Source organism: Emydura macquarii, unplaced genomic scaffold (assembly GCF_026122565.2).
Source record: "Emydura macquarii macquarii isolate MOO-44397 ecotype Brisbane River unplaced genomic scaffold, CSIRO-AGI_Emac_v2 contig_1876, whole genome shotgun sequence".
Taxonomy (NCBI): Eukaryota; Metazoa; Chordata; order Testudines; family Chelidae; genus Emydura; species Emydura macquarii.
The window spans coordinates 28,455,632-28,478,211 of NW_027132013.1; the positions used below are offsets into that span (position 1 = coordinate 28,455,632).

The following is a 22,580-nucleotide window of genomic DNA, read 5'->3' on the forward strand; positions in this document are numbered from 1 at the left end:
ATTTGAGGAAAGCAAGGGAATTTAACTTATTTGCTTGAGTTTGTGGGTTTAACAAAAATGCTTTAACATAGTTGAACTGTTTAGATCTAAATTGTCTGTGTGAGGGAGGGAGAGGATTTCTTCTTTTCAGCCATATCTAACTTACACCAGGGCAATTCACCCAAACACCTATTTTCATTTAGGAAATGCATGGCTGTCAAGAAACACACTGCTCCTCCTGTGATCTGGGATACTGACAGAGAATTTCCAGTTATTCATTCTAAATAGGAAATTTATATAAGTACAAAATAGAACACATGGTTGGAAATGTGCTCTATGTTTTTGATGGAATTCTTCCATCACTAAGTCACTCCACTCTTAAATGTCTGCAAAGTGCCATTGTTTTTTATATTGTCTCTCTCACACACAAACCCCTCTGTTATGCCTGAATAACATTTGTACTAACAGACTTGACAGTTACATCTATTGTAAAAATATTATACATATCCAAAATTAGTACACCTATTAGGTTCTGCTATTATTCATTATTATTATAGTACAGTCAAATCTAGAGGCCCTGAGTTAGATCTGGGCCCCACCATGCTAGGCACTGTACAAACACATAGGAAGAGATAGTCCCTACCCTGAAGAACTTAAGATCAAAATAGACAAGACAGACAAAGGATGGGAGAAAGTAAGTGGTTACAGTTGGGGAACTGAGGTAGAGAGAAATTAAGTGACTTGCCAAAGGTCATCCAGAGAATATGTGGCAAAGACAGGAATTGAACCCAGATTCTGTGAATTGCAGTCCAGTGCATTAACCACAAACCATCCTCCCACTCTATTGTTGGAAAAAATATATTCCTGAACATGTCATGTATCATAGGTTGTTTGTAACTTGTATTTACCTTGACTAACTACAACACAAGGACCACCCAAAGCAGCAGGAGATAGTACTGCATAAGTATTGGTCAAGTGTTTTGGAAAATTAAAGTGGTTAAAAAAAATTAGTGCCTGATCATGCTCTCATTGAAGCAAACAGCAAAACTCTCATGGAAGTAGAATGGCCCCTGCCCTTCTTTTGCATACAAATCATATAAATTACCATCTGATACTGAAAAAAGAGGTGTTTATTAGTGAAAAAGGGCCAATCTTTGTCGATAGTAAAAGTAAAGTAGTAAAAGGAAGAAACAGTAAAAGGAAACTTTTGTACAGTCCTCCACAATCATGGAATCTACCACAGAGATAAAGGAAAGGAAGAGAAAGAAAAAAGCTTTGAAATACTTAACCACATCAGCTTCATCATTCTTCTTCAAGATCACTTTGCCACATTTACTACATTGAGGGAGACATGTCAAGCAATGAGATATTAAAGACCCTGTTCTGAGAGGACCTGCATGCAGACTTAGACTAAAAAGGTTTGACTCCAAGTGGATTCATCCATTCCCTGAGCCACTGGGAAGTCTCTGAAGCAATCTGGTACATTGTCTACCAATCTGTCTCCATACTGAGTGTTACCATATTGATTGCAATGGCGAAGAGTATTATATAAGGATACAAGAACAGAAAAATTAAATAAATGAGAACCATGAACCTAATTTTTGAACTCAAAGTTTTCAAATAATTTTTAAGTGGACACTAGAAAGCATGTAGATAAGAAATACAAGGCATACACCACGGGTCAGTCTCAGTAGCCTATTAGTGGCTCCCATAGGAATCTTTAGTCAGTTCAGCATTTAATTTTATGTACCTCCTAATTATTCAAAGGGTTGATAGAAATGTTGCCTTGTTTCTTTACCCATTTTACAAAAGATAAAAGCAACTTGCTCTTCCATGACCCTGACTCCATGCAAAGGTACACAGGGCCACCAACTGCAAAGTATATTTGTAGGGTGTTGTGGGGACTCATATCTCCACTTTCTTTTTCAAAGGAAGACTCAATATATCCTCCACTTTTCCCAAATTTTCCCATAAGCTTCTACCATAAGCCTATATTTTCCCATGTCCATTTTTTAATGACGGCTCTGTATGACATAGTACTGGACTAATGTCTCATATTCTTTGGGGGCCTTTGAAATGAAAGGTGCTGTATAAATGTAGTAATGTAATTAGTAATAGAAGTAATCAAAGTGTAACACGGGTCTCTACCTCTAGAAGATCACTATTTGCAGTGAATTAGAGGGCTGACCTATTTGTACTCACGAGATCATGTTGTAATTTTTGACAATATGAGTCAGGTTTGGGCATCAAGATTAATGTTGTCACTTCAATGAAATAGCTGGTTGTTTTGACTAGCTTCTCTTGACTTGCTCCAAGTTACCCAACAACAGGCTGTAGAAATAGGCTCACCTAAATCCTTCATGCCTAAATGCAGAATTATGGAGTCCATTAAGTTTAACTGATCTGTTTGGAAAGGCAGAAATCCAGTAAAGCTTCTAATTTTTCCATGATGACTGATGGATTTGGAGCAGTCTTGGGTGGCTGCATAATACTAAGTCTTTAGTGTGTGCCAACCTTGCCATCTTACATGAACACTGTAATTACCTTTATTCAAACACCATCTTCAAAAACCATCTGGGCAGCACACTTATAACTCCAGTAGCTTTCAAAGATTTCAGGCTTCAAAACAGGGAAAGAGAGGGAATTTGTCTCCAGAAGTGGGGAGGAATCAAGCAAAACATGTTAATTTCACGTATTCATCTGTTTATGTCATTTGATCTATTGAAACTGGCAAAGAAGAATCATGCTTTGGGGTGTTTTACAATGAGGTAGTCCTGCAGAATTGAGGACACTCATCTAAAAAGTCTGAGAACATCCCGTGATGGAGTAAAAATGAGACAAAAATGTGATGGGCAAACTACGAAAAGCTGTTATCTGTGCTTCCAGACATTGGGTTTTGCATCTTGTGTTTTGCATCTTGTGTTTTGCTATGTCGGACTCATACAGTGTCTAACAATATTCTCTTGCAGTTTTTCAGTAAGTCTGTGGTTTATGTGGTCAACATTGACAGCATCAGCTAACAGAGTTACAGTCAGTGATTGTGCATGTCATGAAATATACAATTCCTTTATGTGTTCTCAAGCGCTATGTCATATGAATCCTGTTGGTGAGAAAATCCTATCCTCCACCCTAGCACTTAGTTAACAAATGCGGCTCCCATCATTGCTAAGCATGCATATGTTTGCTGTGCTTTTTAGGTTTCATATTCAAAGTATATTCTGTTTTTAGAAGGTCTGCAAAGGATTTTGAGCCAGATTTTCCCCTGGTTTAAGTGGCTACAATTTCATGATTTCAGTGGAATTACACTGGCATACACCAGACCTGAATTTATATCAGATGTAAAGAAAGCATCTTCCTGTAGGTTAAAGCAAATAGTCTTCACAACATTCCCTCATCCTCATAGTGCAAAGGGCATTTCCAGGGGAAAAGGGCTGGGGTTTCTATATAGCGAAACCATCCTCAGTCACTGGAACACCACCGTGAACCCATGGCTAGATGGGTATAAGTTTGAGTTTCCTTGAAACTTCTCTAACTTACTCTAGGTAATCAGCTTCAGGATGGGGGGATTGTAAAGTTAGTTTACAGCTACCTTTACCTGTCCCCACCCAGTCTTGTGCTGAACACTGCTTGGATCACAGGATCTGGCTTTTAATCTTAATCTTTATTTTCAAGACTATTTTTCCATTCCCTCTATACTAGCAATAATTTTTTGCCATGAGTAATATATTCACAGTCAACATCTTTCAGAGCTGGTGAGCACCTGAGATTTGCTTTGGTAATATCCCAACCTGGTAGCCACTTTCTACCTCATATTCTACTCATGACCACACTTAGTGCTTAAATAAATGTCAGTTAATGTATGGTGATAATAGACATTGAATGAACACATACTAAGATCTCTGGCCCCATCCTTCTTAACCCTGTGGGCATAGATTTCCTGTGATTCACCTATTTCAGTGTAGGTTCCATCATCTCATTTTCAAATCCCCCACAGAGGTTTTCCATCAGATTTGTCATCTGCGTGTGGGGAAGGAAGCACAGGGTGAAATTCAATGGGAGATGTACATTGTATCACCCCAAAATCCACAGGGAATCTTCAAACAAGATGATAACAGCAAAAGACAAGTCAGTTCATAATTCTTTCTATGAGAAAAGCTACTGCAGATGACAAAGGACAGATCTGTTAGAATCGCTGCAGTAAAATTACATACATTTGTGACCAAAATGTTCTCATGGGAGCTGGAGAAACGTTAGCATATGCTGCTCTCAAATTCCTTACAGAATTGCTGGGATAGTGATACTGTTATTTTTAAACACGGTTCTGAGGAAGTTCCCTTTCCTTCCTGTGCCATTTTCTCTCTCCACATCAAAAAACTTGTGATCTTTGCATGCTGCCTTCAGCTGGCTCAGAAAACTCCACTCCACTGAGTAGATCATGCAATGGTTGCCGTCACCATCCTTGTGACTGAAGTGGTGCTAACATCTCATTTCTCTTTTGATAATCATCAACCAGAAGGAACACTTTTTGGTATTAAGCTGAAGGCTTGTGAGTCAATATCTGTCAGCTAGCCTGAGGGAAAAACAACTCTGAGCCAAGGTGTTGTTATTGTACTTATAATGCTATGGTTTTTAAAAATGGGCATTATGAAAGGGTGAATGAGTAATTTTTCCTACTGTGATTTTTCACTTAAATGGCAGTTCTTAAACTCTGCACAGGAACTCTCCAAAATGTGATCAGCTTTTCAAGTGGAACTCAGTTATTGGTTATCCTGCCTGAGAAAATGTATCAGGAGAGAGACAAGCAAACAAGACATGCACCCTCCTATCCACATCTGTGCCCACTTAACAGCTGCTTTCTTAGAATTCAGATTTCTCTACAAACTGCCTCTACCTTCCTCTGATTTCATATTCTGTTCTGTTGCTCATTCATTCTACTTCCCCAGTCTAATATCTCTCTCTTACATTGCTCCACTCCTGTTCTTTTGGGAGTTGCTCTTCCATTTGTGCTGTCTTATCTCTAAATCTCATCCTCCTTCTCTTGAAACAATTGACTCACTTTAGCACTGTAAATCTTGCTTTAAAACTAGAACTGGTCAAAAACTGGAAAAATATGTCTATGAAAAATGTTATAGAGCTTATTTCTCATTTCTTGTCAAAATTTTGACATTTTCTCAACAACTCTGCTGAAAACTTTCAATTCCACAAGAGAGAGTCTAACATACATGAAGGATGCTATGCGAAACCATGTATTATACTGCAAACATATGAACAAATGAGTCCCTAATGTTCTTGAAGAGGGATTATTTGTTCACACAGAACCCAAATATGCAGCCTGTATTCATGTAGGTGAGCACGTATACTAGTTGACCCATCGACTTCAGAGGAAGTACTTGCATTACTAAATCTTCTCCAATGTGACTGAGTGCTGTACAATCATACAGAGGATATTCCCACAAAGCATCTATCTATGTTTTTATATTAAACCCATCATTGTGGTATCTGAGTATGCCATCATCAGATTTTTGAGACATGAAATAACTCTATCCAGTATATACTGTGTGGCTTACTGGAAAAGGTTTACAGCTTGAGCTCCCTGAGTCTCCCTTCATCAACTCCTTAGGGCAGGAACCACCTTTTTATTTTTCTGTGTTTGTACAGCACATAGGGTTCTGGTCCATGAGTAGGATACAGTAATACAAATAAACTCAAGTGAGAATGGGACCATATTTGCCAATTTCTGAACATCACTAGTAGGAGTATAACATTTATATAGGTATTCCTTTATTTACAATCCCTGTATTATTTTGACAGAAATGCATCAAAATAAAAAAGGCTATTCAGAAAAAAATAAAAACAAGTTGCAAAAAAACAAAACGTCTGGGAAGACCTGTGCTCTGTTCTGTGGGGGAACTGCCAGCAGTAAAATACACTGATAAAAAGTAACAATATGTCCTCACTCTTCCTTTTCCTTGATGAGAGCACAGTTGTAGATTCCATCTGAGATTAGAACACACAAAAACAAACCTACATGTGCAACTAATTACATCAAAGACATGGGAGGAGTGAATAGAACAGATCAAATGCTGAAACCATATGATGCCACAAGGAAAAGCATGGCTTGGTTTTAAAAAAATGTAGCCCATATGGTCTAATTAGTGATGTACAATGCCTTTGTTGTCTACCAAATATAGAAAGCTGTAACTGGAAGTATGTTGTCCTTTCTGGACTTTCAGATGTTTGTGCTCTCCAGCTTCCTATTCCTACTAGATATGGCATGTCCCAATGAGCTCCAGTTCATAACAACACTTCCCCCTTATTCAAGGAATGACTCAAATAGGTGCTTGCCTGTTCCCCAAATTCTGATTCTCCTGAGAGAAGTATAAGGTGAGACACAAGATACAATTGCCTTTACTAGAAAGGTGTCCTAGAAGAGTGCTTTAAACAATGCCATTCTTCCTTTGACTACTACTGGGATTCTATATTAAAACTATGCAGTCTTTGGGTTGAGTTGAATGACAGGAAAATCTTCCTGACTGTAGGCGTGTATTTGGCTGTGGAGTATTTTCCCAAGGAAAATGTTGTAAGTCCCATCATTTTGGACATTTAAAACTGGACAAAACACTGGAAGTATACTATGGTGAACAACCCTACATTTGCAGAGAGATGGACTGAATGATCTTATATTTTACCTTCTGACTATAACTTTTGAGATTTTGTAAACTGTGCAGACACTGAAATTCTTAATTTTTATAAGATCAGAAAATAGAGGGGGTCAGATCCTCAGCTATAGCATGAGTAGGGGACAGGAGAGGTGCAAAAGTAGTTTAAAGTTAAACTATAGGTAGGGATCAGCATGGTGCAGGGCCCTAAACACCCCTTTCTTCCAGTTCTACTCCTGTCCACCCGTCTGGAGCATAGTGTCAAGCTAGTGTGATCCTACTGGGGAGGCACTGGTGGTGTGGCATGAAACAGCTGCACCACTCTCGAAAATCTTGGCTATAATGTACAGTACATGTACCAGGTTCTCTCATTGTTCTGGTGTTTTAACACACCTTTGTGGGATGCTGTTCTTCACTACTATGAAAAGTAAATTTAGTTCACAGTACACTTGGTGCTTGAATAAGGGTGAGACATACATATTTAATACTGTTGCTGGCATTTTTGGAAATCTCTGTAGATGGTGATTCCTGCTGGGTTCAAGATCCTAGTCTGCTCTATAAACTTGGATTTTTTTCTCGTCAATCACAATTGCCAATTTTAAAATAAAAATATCTCAGCTAATTAGATCTTCCCCCCTCTCAAAATACACAAGTTCAATGCCATTATAGTGACTTCCACTTAAATAGTTTTTAATAAAAAATTCAGAATCAAGTAATTGGCATAAAACAAACACACACACAGACACACACACTTATTTAACACTTAACTGGGATAATTTTTCATTGAATTACTTCATGTGAATATAAGGGAATCATTAACTCTGGAAAGACATCATGTGATTGCTAAGGAAAACCAAAATTCAGAACAAGACACTCCGTCCCCTAAAAAAGCCCAACATATGAAAGTTTACGGAGATGTATTATTCAGCCCTTGCAAGATATATCTCGGGTGGGCTGATGCCTGGCCTACCTGCTAGTGCGTATAATTTTCCACTCACAAAGGGCTTGTGCCTCCACAGTTGACGTGAGCTATGCCTGAAAAATGAGATCAAGACTGGACACAAAATGAACTGTGGGCACGAATCTGAGCAGGTGCACCTCTAACAACCTAATTTTTGCCACAATCAGGTCATTAGAATTTGCTTGATTTATGCCTGCAAAAAGGTGGCCATTCTTCTTTTACCCCTTGAAGAACTCTCCTGTGCTATGCTAGCTGTAATATGCACCAAAATTAACTGCTTATTTCAATCAAAACAATCAGAATGGACTTGATCAACACAAGGAGCTATACTGTACTATAGAGTAGTTCAATCCCCTGTCAATTTTCAGTTTGTAAATCAAAGCTATTTAACAAGCTGTTCGAGCACAAAAACACCAAAAATGTATGCCAGGAAAGGTCTAAATGCTAAAGATACTCATATAATTTCAAAACAGCTAAGCTTATTTAAAAAAATAATTTCCCTAAAGAATGTGTTTCCCAGACTGAAACCATGTATACAGAATTCACGTGCACAGGGAAATTTTATAGCCACATGCAAACCCACTGAAAATCTAGATTTATAATGGAAGTTCTGAGAGACGGTTTGATTCTCCACTGCTTTAAATTTTGTGCCAACTGGGTGTAAAATGCTACCATTCAACCCTGAATTCAGATGAAGAATAAGCATTAGAAACAGATGAGCTCCTAAGTCAAGAAACAGGTCCTGAGCATAGGCCCAGCTAGAACAAAACCATGTACATTGTGTTTGTAACTTTGGTTGGTGCCATTCTGTGTATATTTTATTCCCAACAGAGGGGATGAGCTTTGATTTTGTCTAAGAGCCCTGCCCCTAGAAAACACAAAACCAGTAGCCATACAAAAGTCAATCAGATATATTAACCTCAAGTAAGAAAAGTAGAGTTGCTGTGGCATTAGACTTTTGCGTTTATGTTGCCACTTTTTGGAACTTTATCTTAGAGAGTATAGCTGAGGAGTCCACTTATGTTTATTGAAAGACCAAGGGGGCTGTTTGGTCACTTCCGGTTTCTGAGTTAGGGCCCTGAAACTTCTGCTTCCTAGCAGAGATCATTTAAACTGGTTGCAGCTCCGAAGTAGGAGATGATATAAAGCTAGGCACCCATTTGTAGATAGTGTATCTGAATATTAGGCATGTTTTTTATCAGTCTTCAATTTGATGTATTTTGTATATATATTTCATAGCAATGAAGATAATAAAATGAATGTTAAGAGTTATTAATTTGTATGTACTTGATTTGAAACTCTGCATACAAAGGGTTAAATACAGAGAACCCTATCTTCATGGACCTATAAGGACTAGCTACAATACCACCACAATTAAGGAGATCATGTGGGTTAAACACTCTCTTTGGTGTGGATTGAGTCTTTCAAAGAAGATGTCTCCAGCAGAGACTGGTTGTAGATGAACCTGTCAAAGAAGTTTCTGTGCAGTAAAGGTCCTGGAGGGTTGATGCCCAATGTTTACTTGAAGTAGGACATGACTAGTATTGAGGTTGTGCCATGTGACTCCAGAATAGCAGTTTTACCAGGTGAGGGGACAGAAATTTGCTGAGGTCAGGACAGAGACATCAAGGGTTAAAGTATGTCTATATTGACAGCTACACTGTTGGCGCCGCCGGATCTATTCTGTGGGATCGACTGAATGACAATGGAGACCCGCTTAATTGATCTGGAAGTCAATGGCGTTAATCCACCTCTGCAAAAAAGATTAATGCTGCATCAACGGGAGGGCATTTCCTGTTGGCGCAGTGTAGTGGGGACACTGCAGTAAGTAGAAGTTAGGAAGTCGACAGAGTAGTCGACATAGAGTAGGTTGCGTATCTCCTGTTGACTACCACTGAAATTTGCTGGCAGCGTAGACCAAGTCTAAGTGAATGCTTGTTTCTGGCTAAAGGACTGGAAATAGTTTAATAGATTTTTAAGGCCAGGAGGGATAAATAAAATTATCTAGTCTCACCAACTGCATAGTACAGATCATAGAATTTTGCCAAGTGATTCCTGCATCAAATCTAATAACTTCTGGCTGAGCTAGAACATATCTTTTAGAAAGACATCCAACCTTGATTTAAAGACTTCAAGTGATGGAGAATGCACCACATCCCATGGTAACTTATACCAATGGTTAATTACCCTCACCGTTAAAAATGTGTGTCTTTTTTCTAGTTTGAATTTGTCTAGCTTCAGCTTCCAGTCTTTGAATCTTATTATATAGTTGTTAAATTGAAGCACCATCAAACCTTCTCCCCATGTTGGTACTAATAGACTACGATCAAATCACCTCTTAACCTTCTCTTGGATAAGCTAAACGGATTGAGCTTCTTTCGTATTTCATGGCAAGGCAAGTTTTCCAGGCCTCAAATCATTCTTGTAGCTCTTTTCTGAACCCTTTCCAATTTTTCAACATCCTTTTGGAAGAACTGGACACAGTATTCCAGTAAAGTGCCCACCAATGCCGTCTACAAGGCCAATACTACCTCCCTATTCCTACTCAATATTCCCCAGCTTATATGTCCCAGGCTCACACTAATGATCTTCCCGTGCAATGCAGTAACTAAGAAGGCATGTCTAATTGGTTATCCATCACAGCCTCCAAGATCTTTTCATAATTACTACTTTCCAGGATACAGTCCCCTTCCTGTAGATGTGACCCTACATTCTTGTGTCCTACATTCCTAGACTTCGTAGTGTGTTAGCTGAGGTTTGTGTAAGCAGAGAAGGCCTCAGTCAGTATGGTAGCCCCATTGTGCCAGACACCATTGAAACACAAAGGAAGACATGGTCTCTGCCCCAAAGAGCTTACAGTCTAATAGGGAACAAGATACAACTAGTGAGTGTAACAAATGGTAAAAGGAAAGTGAAGAGGGAGGAGTAGGATAACGATAATAAGATCATGTTGTTGCTCAAGTTAGTTATGTGCTCAACTTGGTAGCACCAAAGATGGTCCTTCCCCTCCCTCCCCCCCAGTTTATAACTACATAAACAAACAGATAAAAACAGCTATTCTCAATTGCCACTCACCTAAGCATCACAGTAGGCATCACAGCAGAAATGGATCTCAAGGAGGGACATGCCAGAGGAGTGGGAGGAGCTGAATCTTTATTTCTGGTGATTATGTGGGAGAAGGAAAGAACATAGTTTTACCTTCACATCCCTGAGGTAGTTTGCAGTGCTGGCATTTAGGAAAAACAACAACATCCTTTTACTTGCGAGTGGAGAAACTTTGAGTCATTGGCACGCCATAAATATAGAACCCCACAATGCCATTTTTATAGTCAGTTTTCAAAGCAGAACCAACCACATTTTAAATCTAGGCACAGATACGTAGCTAACCTAGTGGCTGAATACTGACAATGTGTTTCTGAGGTGCAGACCGACAAACAATTTCCACAACCAAACCTGCCCTAAGTGAAAAGGAATGAACTCGGAAAAGTTTTGCTTTGCTTGATATCTGCCAATATTTTCAACTTAATATATTTTCTTTTCCAAAGGGCAGCATCTGGCCCCTAATGCCTTGGTATTTATTTTAAGAACATTATTTTTAAGGGTCCAGTAAATATATGCTAAAGAGCCTGGAGCTGGTAACAAGGTTAATTTTAAACAGAAAACCTGCAGTTCAGCAGTACTTTTCTTCAGCAGGAGCTAGAGAACAGAGTGGTATATTTTTGCTAATTCTGTAACCATGATAACATATACAAATCTGCATTTCATTCCTATAATTCACTATAGGGTAACTATTTTCATATCGCCTGATTTTTCACAAGTTGGTGGCCATGGGATTGTGCATTTCTTGGTAGTTAAAGAAGTCCGGGAAGTCAGATGCATAGTTCTCAGAATAGCGATTTTGTACTTTTCACATTAAAGAGAAAAAAAGTGCAGACACATAAAACAAACATATACAAAAACAAAAAACCCTCAGCACTGAGCTATAACAATGGACTTCTTTCAACCCTGAAAAGGGGTTACTAGTTACTAGTAGCTGTTGCTACTAGCTCAGATGCAGAAAGAACATTTTTATGACTTTATGAATTCACTACTATATGTTGCAGTAATAAGAAAAGATTACTAGAAATGGAAAAAAGTACATAGATATGTGACCTTGAAGAATTCACACAATGGAAGGCTGTATTGTCTAATGGTTAGAGCAAAGCACTGGGGGTAAGATCTTTGAGCCTGATTCTGATCTTTCTTACACCACTTTACACAAGTATAAAGCGGCAGTGTGTTGTAGAGAACAGAATCAGTCCCCTTGTTTTTATCTCCGGATCTGCAGCTTAGTTGGAGTAAAACTCTCTCCTTTGCACCACTTATGTTACATGCTGGGGCTGCCCTTGGAGTCCATTGGTAAAATGGCCAGACAACGATGCCTGGAAAGGCACTACTGAGACAGTCTTTTTATCAACCCTATCATAATCTGATTAGGAAAACTGCAGTGGTGATCCAGAACACTGTACAAAGAGCACGGAGAGACTACAATCACTGTCCCAGGATAGAATAGCAGCCATGGTGGGGGTTGCACAGCAGCTCTGCATCCCAGCCCTGAGTTGGGAGCAGAAGTGGGTGGATCATTTTGTACTCTACTCTCATACAGCTTGAATGCTTAGACTTTCTATGGGTAGAGTGTACTTTTCCTTGTATGACCTTGGGCAAAGCATTCTGCACTTTTGTAACCTGGGAAATGCGCCCGCCCACTGCTAAAGACCCCTCCCCCAGGCTAAGGGGAAAAGTCACTGAGCCCGGGATACAGCTGATTATGGGGGACAACTTATGAAAAAAACCAGGAAGATCGTGGGGGTCACAGGTTTAAATGAAGGGAACCAGAAAGGGACACCGAGCAGAGAACCCTGGACAGCACCCACTGCCCCTGGAAGGTGTCAAGGGAGCCAGCGGATGCTGCCCAGAGGAACTCTGCTCGAATGTGTGAGTTCACAAGGGAACGGAAGTTGGACCCAGGGTCGCAGACCGTCCCCCCTGCCAATCTCCTCTCCCTGGTCTTGTAGATGGCCATTTTGGCCAGGGCTAGGAGGAGGTTGAAAAGGAGATCCCGCGACTTTGTGGGGCCACGGATGAGGTGTGCGTAGATGAACAGGTGCGGTGAGAAGTGCAGCCAGAACCTCAGCAAGAGATTCTGGAGGAGCCGGAAGAGAAGCCGCAACCTGGCGCACTCGAGATAAATGTGTGCCAGGGTCTTCTGCACGCTGCAATAGGAACAGGTGGCAGGGTGAGGGGTGAACCGTGCCAAGTACACGCCCATGCTCACGGCCCCATGAAGGAGCTGTCAACTGATGTCCCTGGTGGGCTGTGGGGTCAGGGTAGAGTACAGACTGGCCCACAGGGGGTCCTCGCCCTCCGCAGGAGGCAATAGGTCCTGCCATTTGGTGTCAGGGCGGGCCACGAGGGCGAGGAAGTGAAGGGTGTGCAGCACAAGTGTGTAGAGATGGTCTCTTGGCGCGGTTCGAAAGAGGACCAGGTGCAGGTCATGCAGCCGGCTCTGTGCATGCGGAGAGGGAGGCCGGGGGGGCTCACGGGGCCGGGGCCCGATGGAAGGAACTGGAGGGCTGGGATTGAGGGGGGGAGTGCCCTCTCGCAAGACCCGCTCGAGGTAAGCCTGAGCAGCGGGGGGCAAGGCTGCCTTCACCTCCTGGAGTACGCAGCAGGGGGTTTGAAGGGTGGAGAGCCCCATGCGCCGAGCCAGGAGATCTCTGAACCTGGTGACTCCCGCCAGGACCAACCTCTGGCGCACCGAGGGGGCCTCCGCCACCTGCACACAGAGTTGGGGGTTGTGTAGCATGGGCTCCATGAGGAGATTCCCCCCCTTGGTGGCCGCAAGAGGCCTGGAGACCAAGATCAGCCTGCAGGCCCGGAGTATGTCCTGGTAGAAGACCGGCAGCTCGGAGAGGTCTTGTGGAAGATCTCTCAGATGGAGATAAAGGAGCTGCTGGTCATATCAGAGCCCTCCGAGGCGGCGGAGGAAGGTGTGCACCAGGTGGCTCCACGCTGGACTACCTGCACTATAAAGGAGTCTCTACAGGGCCCAGAGGCAGAAGGTGTGGACCTGGCTGCGGAGGCAGCACAGGCCCTGCCTTCCTTCCTCCAGGGCGTGACTCAAGATCCCTGCAGAGACCCAATGCAGTCCTGGCCAAAAGAACTCCAGTATTGGCCACTGGACGTAGGCCAGGAGTCTCGGGGGTGGGACCAGGGTGTTGAGCTGGTGCCAGAGCATAGACAGGACTAGCTGGTTGAGCACCAGTGCCCTCCCCCGAAGGGAGAGGCAACAGAGCAGTCCCATCCATCTCCGCAGCCGCTCAGACACCCTGCCCACCAAATCTTGCCAGTTGTCTGGCAGGGAGGGATGGGTGGCGTAGAGGTAAATGCCCAGATAGAGCAGTGAGCCCACATTCCACCGGATGGCTTAAAGTGCGGGTGGGAGGGAGCTCGCCCGCCACCCGGTCCCTACCATCAGGCCAGAGCTCTTGATCCAGTTGACCCGGGCAGAGGAGGCTGCCGAGCAGATGGCCAGGCAGGCTTCCAACCGCACCAGGCTGTCCAAGTCCTGGACTGCGAGGAGTACGTTGTCGGCATACGCTGACAGGACCAGCCTCAGCTCTGGCTCACGGAGCACCAACCCCGTCAGCCTCCGGTGGAGGAGACAGAGGAAGGGCTTGATGACCAGAGTGAACAGCTGGCCTGACAGTGGACAGCCTTGATGCACTCCTTGCCCGAAGCTGACCAGTTCAATTAGGGTCCAGATGAGCTTGACCAGGCACTCCACGGAGGCATAGAGCACCCGGAGAAAACTCACGAAACGGGCCCGAAGCCGAACACCTGCAGGGTGCCCAGGAGATACCCATGGTCCATTCTGTCGAACGCCTTCTCCTGGTCCAGAGACAGGAGAGCGAACTTCAGACTATCCCTATGCCTGAGCTCCAAGAGGTCCCAGACCAGGTAGAGATTATCGAAGATGGTACGGGACGGTGTAGGTCTGGTCGAGGTAGACCACATCCTGGAGCACAGACCCCAGCCTCAGCAAGATGGCCTTGGCCATGCTTTTATAGTCCATGCTGAGGAGCGAGATGGGACACCAGTTCCGAAGGTCGCGGAGTTCCCCCTTCTTGGGCAGCAGGGCGAGCACGGCCCACCTGCATGAGAGGGGGAGCTCTCCACTGGCCTTGGACTCAGCCAAGACAACGGCTAGGTCCAGGCCGAGGACGTCCCAGAATGCGCGGTAGAACTCCACAGTCAGCCCGTCCATGCCCGGGGATTTGTTCGTGGGCATGAGGCAGAGGGCTTCTGAGAACTCGGCTAGAGTGAGAGGCAGCTCCAGCCGGTCCCGGTCACCTGCACTGACTGTAGGAAGTTCATTCCAGAGCAGCCTGAGGGTGGCGGCTTCAGTCGGATCCGGGGAGAAGAGGGTAGCGTAGAAGGCCCTGGCCCTTCTGTGTATCTCTGCCGGATCCGTGAGGGTGGCGCCATTCTCCACCAGAAGGCAGGTGATGTGCTTCCAGGTCCCCCTTTGTTTCTCCAGGGTGTAGAAGAAGCAGGAGCCATGATCCATCTCCCAAAGGAGACGGATGCGGGATCGAATGAAGGTGCCCCGAGCCCGAAGGGCTTCGAGGGCCTGGAGCTCCTCCCATTTCTCTTGGCATGCTCCACAGAGGGATGGATCCTCGGGGCTGGGGGCCAGATGCCTCTCCAGCTCTAAGACCTCCCGCTCCAGCAGCCCTATCCCTGCATCCCTTCGCCAGCTGGCCCCCCAAGCATAGTCGCGGCAGAAGAGCCGAGTGCGCACCTTCCTCACGTCCTACCAGCGCCGCGCTGAGGGAAAGGCTCACCTCTGCCCCCGCCAGGCCAGCCAGAACTCCCGGAAGGATGCCACAAAGCCCATGTTCTCCAGCGCGCTGTTGTTAAAGTGCCAGTAGGTTGGCCCCGGCCTCTTCACAGTGAGAGAGGCCGTCATGATCACAAGGTGGTGATCCAAGAACGGGGCCAGCCGGACACTGGAGGAGTGGGCCTGTGAAAGATGGTAACGGAAGAAATAGATGCGGTCCAACTGGGAGTGGCACAACCGATTGTCCCCCACCCAGACATAGGTGAAGGTGACGATGTCGTCCAGGTGGTGGTCGCACCAGACGTTCACCAGGGAGCGATGGTCTGTAATCTCCCGGAGGACATCCGCGGCGGCCGGGCACTGCTCAGTCCCCATGCGGTCTCATTCCTCGAGGGTGGTGTTAAAGTCCCTACCCAGGACCAGGCATTCACGAGGATCCAGGGTGCCGAGGAAGGTGGACACTTGCTGGAAGAACCGCACCCGCTCTGGGCCTGATGTCGGGGTGTAGATGTTGACAAGGTTCAACGCCAGCCCCTCCATGAGGACCCAGAGGTGCAGCAGGTGGCCCGGCATGACCTCGGCGATCCCCAGAACCTCGGGCTGCAAGTCTAGGGAGAACAGGATGGCCATTCCGCCCACACGGGTGGAGAGGTGACTAAGGTACACCCCGTCCCCCCACTCCAGCCACCAGCTGGCCTCGACGGCTGGATCCATATGGGTCTCCTGCAGGAACACCACAGAATACCTTCCCTCCCGAAGGAAGAAGAGCACCTGGTTCCTGCAGAGACCCATCCTACAGCCCTGGGTGTTCAAGGTTGCGAAGGTGGCAGGCATGAGGAGGGCTGGGGGGTATCCTCTCGGGCAGAAACACTAGTGGCTCCTGTTGGGCTCTGCAGCAACCCGTGGCCAGTCCCGAAGGTCACCAGGGTGTCACAGAAGCTGCGGGCCCACTGTTAGGCCACGGCATCCTGCTTCCCAGTCTCTTTTTCCTTCTTCAGTATGGCCCTCATGGCTCAGAGGACATTGTGGAAGTCCCCCCAGCACTGCAGGGCAATCTGCACCCAGTTCTGGGCACCCCACATGTCCAGGAGGAAGGTGTGCAGCTAGTCCTGCAGTGCTTTGGGGGGGTTGCTCTCCGGCCTGGCCCCCGCAGCGGTCCCACGGTCCATTGGAGCGGGCACTGGGAGCAGCGGCAGAGAGAAGACAGCAGCCCCAGGCGGGCTGGGAGAGATGAATGCAAAGGTCACTCCCTGGGAACCCACGAGGGGAAAGGAGATGACATCAGGGGCGGCAGAGGTGCAGGTGGTGAGGGGAGGAAGGGAATGGTTGGGGGTGGGGAGGGGAACTGGGGCAGGATCGGGGGCAGGGAACTTGGGCAGGGAGAGGGTCAGATTGAGGAGCAGGAGAGGACTCAGGGCTGGGATCGGGGGAGGGGGCTGCAGTCCGCGCAACTGGACCAGCGGGGGGCAGTGCCTCCTGATCAGGGCCGGGAGCTGGATGGCTGGGTGAGGGGGGTGTCCTCATGGGGTGGGGCCCAGGCATCTCAGAGGTCTCGGCGCCAGCGGCTTCATCCCCAGATGAGGGGGGAGCCGGGCTGGCACCCTTAGGAGGGGCGGCTGTCCCACAACAGAGGAAGGGATGCCCGGGGGCCTGGAGCCCAACCTCTCAGCCCCAGCCTTCACCACAAGGGCTGTGGCAGCCTTGATGGGGTTGTCGCTGCCCGCCGGGCAGGTGGAGAGGCCTAGGGGTACCCCGGGGATGGGAGTGGTGACAGCAATCTGAGATGGGAGGGAGGGGAGAGAGAGAGGCAGCTGGGCGCTGCTCTGGTCAAGGCCCTCCATGGGGGGGGGGGGGGGGGCGTCGTCCTCCCCATGGCAAGCCGGGGTCAGGCCCAGGGCATCAATCTCGTCAAAGATGGACGAGAGGTCCCCCCCAGCCACCACGAGGTCCTCCGCAGTGGCAGCCGAGGCAGTGGTGGCATCGGCACCAGCAAGGGGTCCAGAGGACAACGGGGCGGGAAGGCTCACCACCGGGGCTTCCTAGAGGAGGGACTCCAGGAGGGAGATGGTGTGGCCCACATCTGCCACCATGGCCTCCTCGGCTGGTGCCGCCCGCTGGACACGCAGGGGGCGTGGCGGAAGGCCCGGTTCTAGCAGCCCCCTTCATGGTCTTGCAGGGGCTCTCTCCCGCCTCGGTAACGAGGGGGAGGAGGTGCCGAGCTCCGGCCTTGCGCTTGCCGCGCTTCCCCTGCTTGACCCGGAGGGAGTACGTGGCTGCAGATATCCAGGGATTGGGTGGGAGGAAGTGGCCCAGGGACAGCCAACTAGCAAGTGGCTGAGTCAGGGGCAAAACCCCCGTCAGCATGTTGGGGCTGGAGCCCTGCTGACTCAGTGGCAAACGGCCCTGGGCTGGGAGGCAGTGGAGTTGGGTGGACCTTCCCTAACCACCCTGGGAGTGCTTGGCGTCCTCTACACTGCTGGCCAGAGGACCCCAAGCTTTGCCAGTCCTGCCTGACTGTAAGGCCGGGGGCTATAGACCACTAGACCTGCCCTGCCCGCTTGAGGGCTGCGAGCTATTGATTGCTGCACCAGCCCTGCCCAGCTTAGGGCCGGGGGCTGCCACTGGCTTACGTGCCCTGCCTGCTCAAAGGCTGGGGGCCATGGAGTCCTTCGCCAGCCCTGCCTGGCTTGAGAGCCAGGGGCTGTAGACTGTACCTTCCCCGCTTACTTGAGGACTGGGGGCAACAGAATGCTTGTCTGCCCCACCCCGCCTGGTGCTGCGGGCACTAGACTAATCATCCCCCCCGCCCTGTTTGAGGGCCGGGGCTCATAGGACCTTGGTACTGTCCAGCCCCATTTACAAGCCGGGGGCTAAAGACTCCGTTGCCTGCACCCTGTCTGAGGGCCAGGGGCAATAGACTACTGGCCCACCCCGCCTGTTGGAAGGCTGGAGAGCTGCAGACCCCTTACCAGCCTGGCCCTACGTGACAGCCAGGGGGCTATAGACTGCCGGAGAAGCCCACCCTGCCTAGGGGCTACAGACTCCTAAACAGGGATCTTATTCATCTCAACAAAGGGGCTGTGGCCTTCCTCGGAGCCGGGGCCCGAGGAAGGGTCGCGAAGCCACGGGCTGTACTGTGCCACCAGCCTACATGCACCATGGAGCTCTTTGGATGATACATTAATATATTTACTATGTAACCTCTCTTGTGTCTTCCTACCACATGTTGCTGTTGCAAAGCTGTTAATGTTCATAAAGTAGGTTAAGATCCTCAGATGAAAGTCATTATGGAAGTGAAAGTTATAGTTATGATAGCATTTATTTTATGATTCTTATACAGGTATTCTGAGTTATAATGCCAATGCAGCACAGATTATATCAGTCAGTTTAAAAAGTATCTAAATTCTCACTTCCTTGTCTGTTTTGACTAGCATCAGGTACTTGTAACTAAATCCAGATTTAGAAATAGTTCTACTTTAAAAAAAAAACAAAAACAAAACTGAACATATGTAGTTTTTTAAAATAGTAATTGGATCTGACATAAGCTAAAACAGTTCAAGAAATTGATTTTAGACTTTGTTCTTTTTTCATTTAAACTTAGAATTCTTTCTAAATCCCAGTATATAGAAACTTTGGCCCAAAGTACATATCAGAAGATGAAAACTAAACAAATGAAATGAAACACTCCTTTGTTTTCTACTGAATTTGTACACCTTCTTGCACCCCATGTATGATAAGCTAAATAATTCTTGCCTTTTTCCCATAAAAAGTCACTTCTCGCTGACTTTACTTCTCCGACTGCCCAGTTCTTCATTGTTTTGCACCTTGTGCTGTGATTTACACTGGAGACAAATGAGTGCAAAGGGTTAAAGACATTAACATTCTGATTTGTAACATTTATACCCTCTTTGGAATTACTAGGTACTAGTGCAATGACTACACGAGGTACAGGGCAACGCAGGAAGCAGGCCTTTAAACTCTTTAATAGGAAGATTCCTGGGTAAATTTATGATTCTGCAAACTATTACTTATGTGAGTAATTCCTATTCTCAGTAGTTCCACTGGCCTCACTATGATTATCTACATGAGTAGTGGGTTGCAGGACTGGGCCCTAAAGTTGGTCACGCTACCCTATACGGTGTTTGTGTAATAGTAATAGGTCAAGTGACTGCCTTGGCCTAACACACACAATCTGCATAAACACTGGTGTTTCAAAAAATGACCTTACTTATTTTATATGCCACAGGCCCCATCTTCAGCTGGTGTATGAAATTTATATAACTGAGCCTCATATTGAAGCCTGTATAGGAAAAGCAATTTCGTAATGTTTAGTGGTGTGCAGTGGATCTCACAGTTTTCAAAAGTTATTTACATTGGAACAAATCCCATTCCTAGTGATCAGTCCAAGCAGCTGCACTTGTGGGCTGGGATCTCCACAGGGATGATATGTGGAGAAACCCTTTCACTCCTCGCATGCCATGGGCATAGCTACAGAGCCAAAAGAAAAGTTCTGAAAATGTTTTAAGGATTTTTGGGTCAAATTTTCAACTAGTACAAACTGGTGTGGCTATAATGAAGTCACATCAATTTACATCAGCTGACGATCAGTTCCTGAGTGGTTAAATAGGGTGCCTTCTACAATTATCCCTACATAAACATCCTTCTGCAATAAGCTCAATGTGGACCAACAGGTCACATAAACTGTGCCTTGGTATGAAAAAAGCTAATCAGTTTTCAACATTTTAATTACTGCTTTTATTCTAGATTAGATGCTTTCTACACAGGTCATAAAAAGTTCAGTCCTAAATGAGAAACCTTTTGAGAGTTTCATTGAATTACAAACCAATAATTTAGGTCAGTGACTGTGTGGTTAATTTGTAAGGCAGAATGATGCAAGTGCAGGGTAACTGAGTTCACCACAAGAATTGTAATTAAAAAAAAAAAATAGGCCTCATGTTCCACTGCCTTACACCTTATGCAGTCACTTACATCTGTGCAGAGGGCTACCAAATCCAAGTTCTTCACTCAAACCAGTGGTAGCATACGCCCCTTTGCATCAGTGTAAAGGACAAAAGAAGGTGCAAGACAATGGAGAATAGGCTTCTTATTTTTAGGGCTTGTCTACATGGCAACACTCAGGAAAGTTAATCCATATTAAAAGTTAATATGGATTAGTTAAACCACATTAAAAACCCACACGTGCACACTTATACCAAGAATTAAAGAAACTATTAGAAACCGGGATGTGAGTAGTCATGCCTAATGATCAGAATAGGAGCCAGGCAGTCGCACATAGCTAGGTTACCAGGAACGAGGCAAAGACAGAGTAATGCTGAGTGCACAACAGGAACAAACAGGAATTACCAGAGCCATGAGCAGTTACTAAATTGCTACTGTTACTGGGTTTAAGAACTGGTCTGCTAACTCTTCCCTCCAATCAGGTAGTGCAGCCAATCAAGCAACCTACTACAAGCCAGCTGCACTCCTTAGGTTTCTGGGAGACTGGTTCTGCTGCAGGCCTTGATTCTTGACAGTTGTGTTAATTTGGGTTATTTTAATTAACTGCCAAAATGGTTTAAGTTCAACTGAATTAAGGCCACTTTAATTCTGAATACAAACATACACAAGAGGCTTAATGTAGTTTAATCCACTTTAAATTTACACTTTTAGTTAATTCAGATCAACTTGCCTGAGTGTGTCCATGTAGACAAGCCATTAGCTGTTATTAAAGCATCTCAAAAATTGTCAAATGGCAAGTTTCACTTAAAGGTAATGGATACTTGGTAATTAAAAGAAATCTTATTTTACACATTCTAGCCCCAAGATGCACTAGTGTGAACTGCTCAGAAGTCCTGTTGACTTCGGTAGGACTCCACACATATGCAGGAGTGCATGCTATTTTACCTATTAGCCAGCTCAAGGCCTAAAAGTGGAAATTTGATTGTTACAAATATTTTGTTTGAACCAATAAGTTACATTACTTTAGCGTGTTATACTTTGGCTAACAAACCCATTGCATGAACTGGTCATAACTTCCTAGTTGACAGTTAGCTATGGCATCACCTCAGTTCTTCATTTAAATGTTTGACCTACAGGACAGTAATTTCCAAAATGCTTCCTCATTGTACAGAGCTATATCCCAATTTTCAACTACTTGTGCAACTATTTGATATATGTATAATATAATTATAACGCGTAGCTTTTTATTTAAAAATTGTTGCCAGAATAAACAAACTATAATATTTTGGAGTAATCAATAGGATAGATGACATGGACATTTAAAAAAATTATTGACTCTGATCCATCATCATTTGCCTATTTCCAAACTTCTGATGAAATAAATCATTTAGGGTTACATTTAAAAAAAAATCAGTGCAGCACAGCATTCATAATAATAATATCCAAATCTTATATAGCACTTTTCATTAGTAGATCCCAAAGCACTTTTCAAAGGTGGAAAGTACCATTTCCTCATTTTACAGATGGGGAAACTGACACACGGAGAGGTAAAGTGACTTGTCTAAGATAACCCAGCAGGCTAGTCGCGGAGCCAGGAATAGAACCTAGGTCTTCCATGTCCCCGTCCCACGCTCAGACTACAATCATGAAGACTTCAAGTCTCTCTAGACTCAAACCAAAACACTGGATCCAAGCACTCCCAAACTTTGGTGCTGTGATTGGAATCTGTACATGGATTTTGCTTTGAATTTTGCAGTTTGCTAAAGCAAAACTCTGGATCTAAACACTCCCAAAACTGTGGTACCTTCTGACTGCAGAGAAATGTAGAGGACAGTAAAACCACGACTTTGAGTAAAGAATCTTGATTTGTGCCCTGAGTAAATTCAGTCTTCTACTTAAAGAAGAGACAGGGTCTTGGATTGATCAATCTGATAAATGGAAGATTTGGAAATAACAAAGTAGAAACCTCTAATATTGCTCTAGCTCAATAAAAACAGCATTAAGTATACAGAATTTCCAACGCATGAGCTGTACCCAAATAGCAAATAACCACTTAACCAAGTGTGTAAGTAGAAGAGAGGTATCTTAGACATTTAGGGTGATTTAGGTGCACTCAAGGCTACTGTTGTCCACGGCTGTT

At 45.2% G+C, this 22,580-nt stretch overlaps 1 long non-coding RNA gene across 2 annotated transcripts in view; it reads right to left on the minus strand.

The window, feature by feature from the left end:
- Positions 1-22,580, minus strand: part of LOC137159708 (uncharacterized) — a 62,890-nt gene that overhangs the window by 8,035 nt on the left and 32,275 nt on the right. The window contains exons 3-4 of one of the 2 annotated variants that reach the window (XR_010921705.1): positions 19,235-19,323; positions 10,675-10,758 (exon numbers count right to left, since the gene is read on the minus strand). This is a non-coding gene — a long non-coding RNA (uncharacterized lncRNA). The remainder of the gene's footprint in view (positions 1-10,674; positions 10,759-19,234; positions 19,324-22,580) is intronic. The other variant, XR_010921704.1, reaches the window with a different exon arrangement.